A 12,675-nucleotide genomic window follows, 5' to 3' on the forward strand; every position below is an offset into this window, starting at 1 on the left:
TGATACCACGACGCCGGGATACCCATAACTACTCCCGCGTAGATGGCTAGTGCGTATAGACCAAATGGCCAGACTCAGATCAAATACCAAGATCTCGTTAAGCGTGTTAAGTAACCGCGAATGCCGACCAGGGCCAGGCCCACCTCTCACCTAGGCAGTCTCAACCTGCCCTGTCGCTCCGCCACAAAGATCCACTCACGGGTACTCCTACGAGCCGACCCGACTTTAGTCATCACATGTGTCATGTATATAGTATATAAGTATATACCCGTGATCACCGCCCAGGTGATCACGGCCCGATAGTATAGCACAGCAGACGGACAAGAATGTAGGGCCACTGATGGAAAACTAGCATCCTATACTAAGCATGTAGGATTGCAGGTACATGTATCAACAGTAGTAGCAAGGATAGGCTATGCATCAGGATAGGATATCGAAAAGCAGTAACATGCTACACTACTCTAATGCAAGCAGTATAGAGAAGAATAGGCGATATCTGGTGATCAAGGGGGGGGGCTTGCCTGGTTGCTCTGGCAAGTAGGAGGGGTCGTCGACTCCGTAGTCGAACTGGGCAGCAGCAGTGTCGGTCTCGTAGTCTACCGGAGAGAAGAGGGGGGGAAGAAACAGTAAATACAATGCAAACATAAGCATGACGATGCGTGACATGAAAATGAGCGGTGCTAGGTGTGCCCTAACGCGACAGTAGGTGGTACCGGCGAAGGGGGGGAACATCCGGGAAGTATTCCCGATGTTTCGCGTTTTCGGACAGGTATCAACAGGTCACCGGAGCCTCGCCGGCGGCGAGCTCCGCGGCGCGGCGTTCGGGCGCGCGTGGGGAAGCAGCTAGGGGGCGCGCGAGAGAGAAAAGACAGGGGAGGAGGGGGAAGAGGCTCACCGCGCGGCACACGGAGGCCGGTGAGAGGCTTAGGAGCAGCAGGTCGGCGCCGGGGAAGAAGGGGGTCGCCGGCGTCCGAAGTTGAAGACGAGCTCGGTGTGCTCGTTGTAGGGGCTCCGGTCCCGAACGGGCTGCACCAGACGAAGCAGCGGGCGACGGTGGTCCTTGGAGACAACGTGGGGCGGCGAGGTGGGCACGGTGGCCGTGTGAACGACGGTGAACGGCGGCGACCGCGTCGGGCGTGGGGAAGGAGAGAGCGGCGTGGATCTGGGGGGGAAGAAAGAGGCGCAGGGGCCGAGAGGAGAGCGGGGGCGAGTGGGAGAGAGGCCCGAGGAGGCGGGGGGAGCTGGCGTCCTTATCGTCCCCGTCGCCGGCGAGGGGGTGCGGCGGGGACTGCCCCTGTTTCGACCCCGGTCGGGGGAACAGGGAAGGGGGCGAGCGGGAGAGGTGGGCTGGGCCGGGGGTCGGCCCAGTCGGGCCAGGGGTCCAGCAGGGGGAAGGGCCTTCTCTTTTTTTTCTTTGCCTGTTCTGTTTTCTGTTGTATTCTCTTTTTATTTATTTATTATCTTTTCTATTTTATTTCATTTAAAAGTATTTAGGTATTTTATAAAAATGTGTTTTCTCCACCATAATTACCAGTGTATTATTTGGCACCCACCGAACATTTTTGTTTAAATTTTTGAAAACTTTTATTTTCCACTTTGATTTTAATTGAAGTTTGAATTAGGAGTTTGAAAAGAAATGTGATTCCAAATGTGATCATGCCCTGTTTAGCAACATGATTAGCTTAATCACAGAGAGTTACTGTAGCATGATCCTCAGGGTGTTACAGGGTGTCCTATCGAGAACCCGACACCCCGACCCCTAGACCCTCGACACGACACCCCGACACCCCGACCCCTCGACCCTCGACACGACACCCCGACCCCTCGACCCTGTGCACGACACCCCGACACCCCGACCCCTCAACCCTCGACATGACACCACCGACACCCCGACGCCCGACACAACACCCCGACCCCCGAGGGTGCCGAGGGGCACCCTGACCCCGACATAGCTCTCGGACACAACACCACCGACACCCCTACCCCCGACACGACACCCCGAGGTCCCGACACGGCACCCCCGACACCGACACCCCCGACACCGACACCCCAATATTAATTAGTTTATGTTATTAGGTATTTAATTTTTTATTATGTTCGTGATGATGATACACACTAATTTTTTATTATGTTTATGTTGTCCTAATTTCGTTGACTCTTTGTCATTGCAGGTGTTGACAGATGGTGGGCTTGGGTCGAGAGCGGTCCGAGCCTCCTACCTCGGCGCGTGGGAGGGGTGTTGTTATTGCACCCCACAACCTTCGGAGAGCGCTAGTAGACAACATGCATACACCCATAGCACCTTTGGCGGGCGCTTCTTCTTCGGCCGATAGACGAGGTCGGGGGAAGAAGAGGGGTGCAGGTAGAGGTGGACGGGGTGCTGGGAGAGGTAGGAAGGTTGTTCTGCCTTCCTCGCCCCCCCCCTCGCCGAGTCTCCAGACCACCAGAGTGCTCCGTCTCAGGTGGACCCGTCTGACCTGGACCCGTGTCTGACTCCGGTCCACTAGCCTTGGGTCGACGAGCCTCTGGTCGCCAAGCCTCGGGTCAGCGACCCTCTGGTAGCGCCAGTGTCTTCCTCCCAGGAGACTCGGGTCCCACAGTCTTCCTCCCAGGAGACTCGGCTCCTAGAGTCTTCGTCACACGTGACTCCGGAGATAGCGACCATGCTGATGGTGTCGAGGAGACCTTATCCGAGGATAGCTACAGCGAGGGTGAGCTCGTTGAGGAGGGCAAGAAGGTCTACCAGCGTGGTTGTACTAAGCTACTATCCGTGCCGGCGACCCGCGACTAGAGGTGGTTGATTCAGCCTAACGGGGAGAAGTAAGTGCATTTACTCTTTTTTAACCTTTTGCCTTCATGGTTGTTCAAATTAATATATAATGTGTTGGCCTTGTCATACTTCAGGGGTTGGATACACGCGGATGGTTCCGCAGGCACCACATCCCGGGGTGGGTCACGTTGCCCGGTGAGGGTGAGCTTCCACAGCTAGCACTGACCTGGGAGCTGTACGAGGCTGCCTCGGCCCCGGCGGGGGAGATGGTCGACGGTGTCGTGTGCGAGACGGTGGCCGACATTATGAGACGACGGTTTTGGGTAATTTCTCCTTTACAGAATTAAAAATCAGCAGTACCTAGTGATTGTACTAGTGATCAGTGTTGTCTTGTTTGATTGTAGACCTTCTACAGGTGTCTTGGGGAACACGAGGCGGACGCGGCTATGGTTCTCGTAGCCGAGTGCAAGCGCCTACTTCAGAACACATGACACGAGGCTCGGGTGCAGGCTGTCCAAGACTACTACACCTCGACTAACATCAGGAGGGAGAAGAAGAAGTGTCGCGTCAAGTATCTGAGTAAGGACAAGTACATGAAGGTAATTACCTATTCTTTAGGCCTTGTACTAGTTTCCTTGATTTGATTCGTAGGCGTAGCGCTGAAATTTCTCTTTGTCTAACTTAGGTGCCCCCGAGATGGTGTGTGGATAAGATGGACTGTTGGGAGAGGTTGGTGGATGAGTGGTGCTCTCCCCAATGGCTAGCCGTCCACAACAAGAACAGGGACAAGCGTGCCGAGATGCAAGGTGTGTCGCACCATCAAGGGAGCTCCAACCTGTTTGAGTACGGGGATCACTTGGTATGTGGTTCGAGCCCTTAATGATTCATCCAATTTCATTCTTCATGCTTGCTTTAATTACTAATTTACCCTGTTCCTCTCTTTCAGGCGCGACACAACAAGAAGGAGGTGCCGCCGCTGTACAACCTCTATGCCATGGCCCATAGTGCCCCGTACAAGAAGGCCAAGGCATTCTCGGAGGATGACCTCGATCATCCAGAGAGCTTCACCAACATCTCCTCCCACGACAAGCTTGTGAGGTACAGAGACTGGGGGGAGAAGATAAAAGGTGAGGAGTTCAACCCGAGCCAGAGTCCTTTTGATCCTGAGCTCGTGATGCTCTCTGGTGATGGGAGGAAACATGGCTCAGTAGCCATTGGGGATGGACTCATACGTTGTCCTAGAAGTCTCACGGAGATCAAGAAGCACCAGACGAAGTCTCTTCCCGAGATGAGGCCTCGACCACGGCCAATGGAGCTCACTATCGAGGCTAGGGACAAGGTGGTTGTGGCGAAGGCAACCAGACAGGCAGAGGAGAAGGCGAGGGAGATGGAGGAGAGGACGGCTAATCTGTTGGAGGCGGAGAGGAACCAGAACGACGTGGGTCACCGGGCCCTATACGAGATACTCGTGGTAAGTTTCTCCCGCATACTAGCCAAATCATGCACGTAATGTTCGTTTCATTACTAACTAACATGACTGACTCGTGTAAACAAAATGTGCAGTCTGTGTGCGAGAAAACCGGCAGACCCCTCCGCCGATGCCCCAGATTGCTATAGCGGACACGTTGAGTTTCATTTGAATGGTCATTACTTACTAGTATTTACATTTCAGTTGCATCATGCTAACTAAACATTGCAAATGATCTTTCGTGCAGCACGCCTCCCACAAAGGATCGACCGATCCTTCTCCGTCTCGCAATGGCGCAAACCCGACCAGTCCTTCACCTCCCGGATTATGGTAAGTTTTCCCAAGTGTTTTGCTTAACAAATGCTTTGTTAGCTAGAAAATGGCATAACAACCTAGGATAGCTCAATAATGATCTATGGCTAGCTTAGCAAGTTCATTTATGACATAATTAGCTCACTTAGGTAAAAAATGGCATAACAACCTAGGATAGCTCAATAATGATCTATAATTAGCTTAGCTACTTCATTTATGACATAATTAGCGCACTTAGGTAAAACAAATGGCATAATAACCTTGGTTTAGGTCCAAACTATCATATAATTAGTTTATTTTCCTCCAAAATGACAAAATAACCTTACCTAGCTCCAAAATGACCGATTTTAACTAGGATAGCTCTAAAATGACCTACACTTACCATTTTGTCCTACAAAATGAATAAATATGCTTAGTTAACTAAAAAATGGCATAAGTACGTAGGTTAGCTCCAAAATGACCTATTTACCTAGCTTAGCTCTAAAATGACCTACACACTTAGCATTTTTACCTACCTTAGCTAAAAATGGCATTTTTTACCTACCTTAGTTAGAAGAAGAAGAAGAAGAAGAAGAAGAAGAAGAAGAAGAAGAAGAAGAAGAAGAAGAAGAAGACAAAGAAGCTTCTTCTTCTTCTTCTTTTTCTTCTAGCTAGTCTTCTTCTTCTTCTAACTTTCATCTTTCCTAATTTGCGGATTTGCTTGAGATGAGGAAGCAGCTAGCATTGATGGAAACTTGTTGCAAACTTTTACTTGTGCTTGTGCTTCCTTTTTATTTATGGAAACTTGTTGCAAACTTGTTGGAAATGTTGTTGGAAACTTGTATATATATGTTCATGTTGTTGGAAACGTGTATATGTTGTTGGAAACTTATTGTTGGTATGATTGTTGAAAATATGTTGAAATGTGTGTATATATATATATGAAATTCTGTCAAATTGAATGAATTTAGGAAAAAACAGGAAAAACAGGGGCTATATAGCCACTTTGCTGTCCGCTGGCTGATGGCAAAGGTCTTTGCCATCCGCTAGCAGACGGCAAAGCTGCCACGTGGCAGCTACCTGTGCAACTTGGGGTGTATGGGGCTGGCCTATTTGGCAGATTTGCCATCAGCCAGCAGATGACAAAGGCGTTTGCATCTTTGCCGTCCGCTGGCCGACGACAACGATGCAAAGGCCTTTGCCGTCTGCTGGCTGATGACAAAGCACGCCGTTAACCACTTAACGGACCTGAACTGCCACGTGTGCCGTCCAGGCTCTTTGCCGTCGGTCAGCAGACGACAAAGCCCTTTGTAGCTTTGCCGTCAGCCAACGGGCGGCAAAGAGGCCTTTGCCGTAGCCTATTCAGCGGGACCTGTTGTCGTCAGCTGGCTGATGGCAAAGGTCTTTGCCGTTAGCCATCCATGCCTTTGCCGTCAGCCATGGCTGACGGCAAAGTGCCTGATTCCTGTAGTGAAACATCTCAGGCAATTCATACTAGCATGACATGGTATAGCCCTGGCCACCAGGAGTCCTCGATGATCGTCTTCAATCTCAAGTTGAAGCGACATGGCGGCCAATATTTTGTTACCGTGGCAACTATTTCAAAAAGACTGTCGTCATGTTGTCATAGCTACCATTTCATAAAACGTTGTCGTGGCACCAAAATCTGAAATTCTGTCGTGCTACGAAATTATAGCTCCTCGTCCCACACCTGGTACACCTTCTCCTCGTCGGGGTCCTTTGTGTACGTTTTGCCACCATGACATGTAACCTATCTCTATGATATTTACATTAAGGTGGCAATCCCGTGGCTCCAGCCATCATGCCGTGACGCGCAGGCCACTTAACATTACAACATATAACCATCTCATACATAAACTCATTATCATGACGAAGGCTATACCACATCATATGCAAACCCTGCAAAACCAAGTTAGACGTCCTCTAATCGGTTTTAGCAAAATTTTAGTTACGTGGTTAACCAGTTTTAGCAATTAAGTCTAGCTACCTACGCAAGCACAACCAGGCGATGTTCTTGATGCTAGATTAAGTTTCAAGATGTGTGAAAGAGAGACTTAATAAAAAGTCTCGTCCCCCACACTAAACTTTGTCATTACGTGTGACCCCCTAAAAGATCATCCATCTTCGGCACCCTCTTGTGTACACGACAGTAAACTATTCCCGACTATGATGTAGCCCAAGGAACTGTTAGCAGATCGTCGACAGCGAGAGCTGATCGATTGTTAGAACCTTGTAGCAAAACTACATCATTCTGCCGATGAACTGAACCAAAGCAACACTCATGGGAAGCAAAGTAAGAACATCAACCTCACATATCAGATGTGATCTAAATCATAACCTGCGTCTACTCATAAACCAGCTCATGATGCCACCGTTGGGAAACGTAGTAGAAAACAAAAAAATCTCACCTACGATCACCCAATAATAATATGAAGATGCATAACGGGTTGTGATCAACAAACGTTACCGACTCTGGAGTGCAGCGGAAGTAGAAGAGTCAGTGTAGATCATATATGAAGTCCCTTGAACGTTGATGACGATCCCGTGAACCGCCCTCGAACGATCCCTCGAACTGAAGACCGAAAGCACGACCTCTCTACTTGGTTGCAAGCGTACGGTCTTCACGATCCGGCAGCGCTTCGCCATCCGGAGCTAATCGTCACCAGAGAATTAGAGGGAGGAGATTAGAACCACACCAGGCTTCTAATTATGAGGATTAGAGGTGGCTAGGGCTAGCTCTGATTAATCTAGGACCAACTAGAACTAGAACTAGATCAACTAGAGGAGGCTCCCAAAACTTGTGTGTCAAAAGGGTGGAAAAATTCTAGTATATATTGGTTAGGAGGGGAGGAGAGGGCAGCCACCAAGGGAGGAAAGCTTCCCTTGGTGCGCCGGCCAAGGGGTGGCAGTAGGACTCCCACCCCTAGTCCAATTCGACCCCTTCCTTAGGGAAGGGTGGCACTTTCCCACTTGGGCATTTTGGCCCAAGTTGCCTTCCACCTCTTGGCCTTTAAAGGCCCATTGATATTTAAATTATATATAAAATACTTTAAACATTTTCAGAGTATTATATATAATATATATTTTTTAACATCCCCGGAAATATTTTCCACCTATATATAATTAATCGGCAATACCCGGTATTACCCGATATTCACCGAAACCCTTCCGGTGACCCCGAAATGCTTCCGGAACCTCTTGGAACTATTCCAGATATTAATGAAACTATTTCATGAATATATTCTCATCACTCCCATACTACTAACACTCAGCAGATCGTGGTTACCTTAAGCTTGTGACCCCGTAGGTTCGGTAAATCATAGAGATGAACGAAACCCCTTCGTTCAGTGACCCATAGCGGAACCGTGGACATCCATATCGGTCCCTATCATTACAAGAATGATATTCGAGTGAACCTTTTGTTATCATGTGATGTTCCCTTTGCTTCGCGATACTTAAATAAAACCTGGTGTGCGTCAGTATCCTCTTGAGTCATCACCATGCTCACTATACCGTTGCTCTCGTTTACCGTTTTTGTTCTTCTTTCTCGTTAATGTGTTCTGGCATTCCTGTGACGTAGTCACCTATGTATGGCCAGACAATGATGGATGTAGTCACATGGAGAGGGCCCTAAGAATATCTCTCCATGGTCGGAGGAGCAAATTCCACTCTCGAGCTGTCCGGTCACTTGTCAAACTTTCTCGTGAGCCTGAAAGTTGTCGTTATGATCACCTTGTTACAGATGACGTTTGAGCAACCCAAAGGTCACCGTCTGGTAGGAAGTTATCGAGACACTCTCATGGTCTGAGGAACTAAAACACATGCTAACACTCCATGTTAATACAATTGAATACAAATGATATTAACTCAATTCATAACAAACAAGTTTGGGTCGATTCAATATGATCGTTCTTCCAATGTCATAATCTCAATGTTGTTTTAGGATCATCGTTACACTTAATGATATCCTAGGATCCAGAAAACATGATCACCAACAACACTTGATCTAGTGTTAGAGGCGAGACTAGGAACCTTTGTTTTATCCGTTTATCATTTCACGCGTGCATATGAGTTTTCCACTGAATCGCATATTCCAAGATCATAGCAGTTATAGCATGAAGTATAAACTATTAATTATGAATATGGAAATATAATAATATAACTATTATTGCCTCTAGGGCATATTTCCAACAACTTTTTGATACGGCAACAACAATGGAGCAAGAACAATCCCGATAATATGCATTCATTCTTGGTTGGACAAGTCCTATATCATTATTATGTTTTATCATTTTTTGCATATTTTGGAGATAATACAAATATGCCCCAAAGCAGACACCGCATTATATTATATTTGTATTATTAAGGGCAAATAATGGAGATTATACAAATATGCCCTTATTATATCATTATTTGTCTGGTCATCCTGTCCACAGACAAATCCGGTGTCCGCTTTGGGTCAGAGATTGGAGATGCCCTTAGCATAATATTATCGGGATTGGACAAGTCCTACATCCTTCGTTGGAAATATACCATAGAGGCAATAATATTTGTATTATTATACACTGGGGCGCGTCGGCCCTAAACAAACGATTTTTAATCTCTTTCCGCGATGGCATTTGGAACCGTCGCCAAGTGAGTGTGGGCAATAGGGGGGTCCTTCCCACACGACCCAGAAACCGTCGGGGATAGGGAGCCTTGATGCATACAATTGTCCCTATATAACCGTTTCCGATATCTCGAATATCCCAAACGCTTCATCCTTGCTACTCGTTTGTGCTTGCATTGCCATCGCAGTCGGAGTTTTGTGGTTCTGTCTAAAACCAGGCAGGTTCTAGACACGGGAGCTTTCCAGGCAGATTCTAGGCAGATTCCAGGCACGGGAGATTTACGATGCCTGGCACATCACAAACAGTTCATGATTATAAACCGTGTACGATAGGTAGATAATCACACACATTTAGTTTTCCCGCACCGTATGTGATAGTGTCTGACATCACACACGCTTTGCGAACAGCAACTGTGTGCCTGCTTGCCCACGTTTCCTCTCTGTGAACCGTCTCGGATTATGGTGTATATCGCAAATGTTTGTGTTTTACCAACCGTGTGTGCCGTAATGACCCGCACACCGTAATTTCGCCCTAGTTTAATTGCTGCTATTTAAAATTGTACCTAATTTAAACTTGAAAGCAGGCTATAGCTTTATTCATATCCATCAGGTTCAAACAACCAATGCATTATTCGATTCACAGGTACATATGTTTAAGAATTATAGAAGCACCAAATAAAGAATGATGTACCAGGGTTCTATACTTGTAGTATTACAGATGGTAAAGAAAGAGGCGACAGACATTCCAGTTGCTGAACAAGGTGAAGCGGAATGGCCCTATTATGCTCTCCTGGATGCAGAAGGCATGCAGGACTCTAGTCCAACCCCTTCTGACGGTCGTCCGCCAATCATGTAGTTTGAGAGGTAATCTTGAGTAAACTTCTTCAGGATCCACTGCAAATGAAAAAAGATTCAGATATTGTCGTCTAACACAACTCATTACGGGCAGTAAAAAGAAGGCTACAGGGTTCTTACTTACCATCCTGCAGTTCACTATTGTCTTTCATAAAGTGTAAACAAATAGTTCGATTGACATCTTTTGACCCATTTTAGTAACAATCTTTATCAGTTTCCTCACTTGATGCTGGTTCATGAATATCTCATTGCCCCACACGCAGAAAGGGTCGAAGTGTGTATCTTTGGAAATGATATATGTACCTAAAAGCACCAAGTTAATATTAGAAGCTAAACAACAATTGAAAAATGATGTAGTACAACACTCCATCTATCCCATTATATAAGATTTTATTACATGTATATCTAGACATCATCAGAACATTAAGGTAACACTCTTCCTTGTTTCTATGTAGCCTGGGATTGCATATTTAGTCATTCAGTACAATGCATGTTGCTAAACAACAATTGAAAAACGAAAAGGCATGTTAACTACAATATCCTTAACAGCAACCAAATATCGTAATTCATAGTGGTATTGTTGAAACTGTTATTGATGAAATTGGACTGCACAACAAATAGTTGCACATATAGAGCATCACATTGTGAAGAACTGAAATGAACAAGTCATCAGGACATCTCTAGGCGATCCTTAAAAAGTTAAAGGACTAAAACCCTTAGTGGATATATATATATATATATATATATATATATATATATGCTCCAGCAATTTTTGGCCTTTTCTAGTCGATCCCCTAAACTTAAGGTTGTAAACTTCAATATGATCAAGTTCAAAGCAGGTTCAACCGAAAGTAGCATGCATTCAAACATAAACATAGATAGTTTTGCATAACCGAACATAAAACATAAATTTAAACTAAGCTCAACTACTTTCGGTCGAAGTAGAGGTCGAGCCAATCCTTCCTCATCATGTACGGTGTGCCGCGAGCCGGGTTCGGGCCAGTACCGTCGTCGGGGTCGTTGGGGAAGGCACTCCTCCACTCGTCGATGTCGATCTCCTCGTCCTCGAGGCCCACCTCGACGCCCTCCGCGCCGCCGTCGCCGCCTCCTTCGACCTCTTCATCAGAGGAGAGCGCGATAACCTCGCCGCCCTCTGCGCCGCCGTCCTCGCCGCCTTCGACCTCGTCATCGAAGGAGAGCGCGATAACCTCACCGCCCTCCGACGGCAAAGATCGCCCACTCCGCCTCCATGAGCTCCGGGTGCTGTCGGCGGAGCTCTTGCATGTAGGCCTCGGCCTCGAGACGATCCCACGCCTCGCAATCCTCCCGCGCCATAGCCGAGCTCACCACCCCTGGCTCCGATGGAACAAGGTGGACCGGATGTGTGCCGAAGGCGAAATTGAGGCTAGCCGCCACGCCGTGGTAGCGGATCTGCCAGCGGTCATACTCCATGGCCGCGACCTCGGCCGTGTGGAAGCTACCGAGCCACCGGCAGGTGTGGGTCTCTCGATCTGTAATTTCGGCGACCCACGTCCCCCACCGCCGCTGCCGGACCCCGAGGTAGGACTTCGTCGGCTTCCGGGTCCGGGGGAGGACGGGGAAGTCCTCGAACCGGCGTAGGGGCGCGGCGGCGGGCGGATCGGGCCCACGGAGGACGAAGGGGACACCTCGGCGGCCACCTCGCCGGCGTTGGGAGAAAAGGCCGCGATAAACCTCTTTTTGGCCATTGGCTACTCGAGCTCCCCGGCACACAGGTAGAGGTTGAGGATGGAGGCGCCGGCGATGGCGACGACCTACCAATGGTTTCGAGGGTTGTGTGTGTCTGTGTGAGCGGAGGTTGTGTTTGAGGAAATACTGCGGCAACTGAAAATTTTACTAGGCGGGAGTAACAAGGCGGGGCTACTGAAAATTTGGATCAAGGGCGAGCAGATATCTTTGAGATTGCGAGGGATGCAGAGGCGGGAGTAAAATGCCGGGGCTACTGAAAATTTGAATCAAGGGACTGAAGCAGAGCGGGAGTAACAGACATCGCACACTGTCCGCACATACTAATCGTATGCTTTCAAACATTAAAACCTTCCATGCGGTAGATATTTTCGAGATTGCGAGGGATGCAGAGGCGGGAGTTTTGAGGGAGCAAGCTAGTGTGCTTGACACGCCGGCTGTGGACTGTAGCCGACGCAGCTTCTCACGTAAGCCATAGGCGTACTATACACCAACGGTGCTCCAAGATATTTTGTACTACATCTCACACGGTTGGTGAGAATAAACTGTGTGGGATCTAATTTGATTTGAATTACAAAATGGGGTCACATCGGCAATGGACGGTGTTTGAATTACTAGACCTTTTATCTGCAGTGAACATGCAACTGTATGTGTGTCGTAAAAGAATTGGAATTATTCAGGGTTCGTTTGGACATTTCATACATTAAACTGGTTTCCTAGCCATTTCAGGTGCACAATTCAAAATTAAACTACATGCACATGCTCCGGTGCATACAAATTAGTTGAAAAATCAAATCTGTGTCCTTCAGTGCATGCTTAGGTCCCATGGAAGAAATGGGAATGAATTTTCGGGGTTCGTTTAGTCCTTTTTATACATTAACTAGGTTTTCTAGGCATTTTATGTGCATAATTCAAATTTGAACTACAAGCACATGC

Source organism: Aegilops tauschii, chromosome 6 (assembly GCF_002575655.3).
Source record: "Aegilops tauschii subsp. strangulata cultivar AL8/78 chromosome 6, Aet v6.0, whole genome shotgun sequence".
NCBI lineage: Eukaryota > Viridiplantae > Streptophyta > Magnoliopsida > Poales > Poaceae > Aegilops > Aegilops tauschii.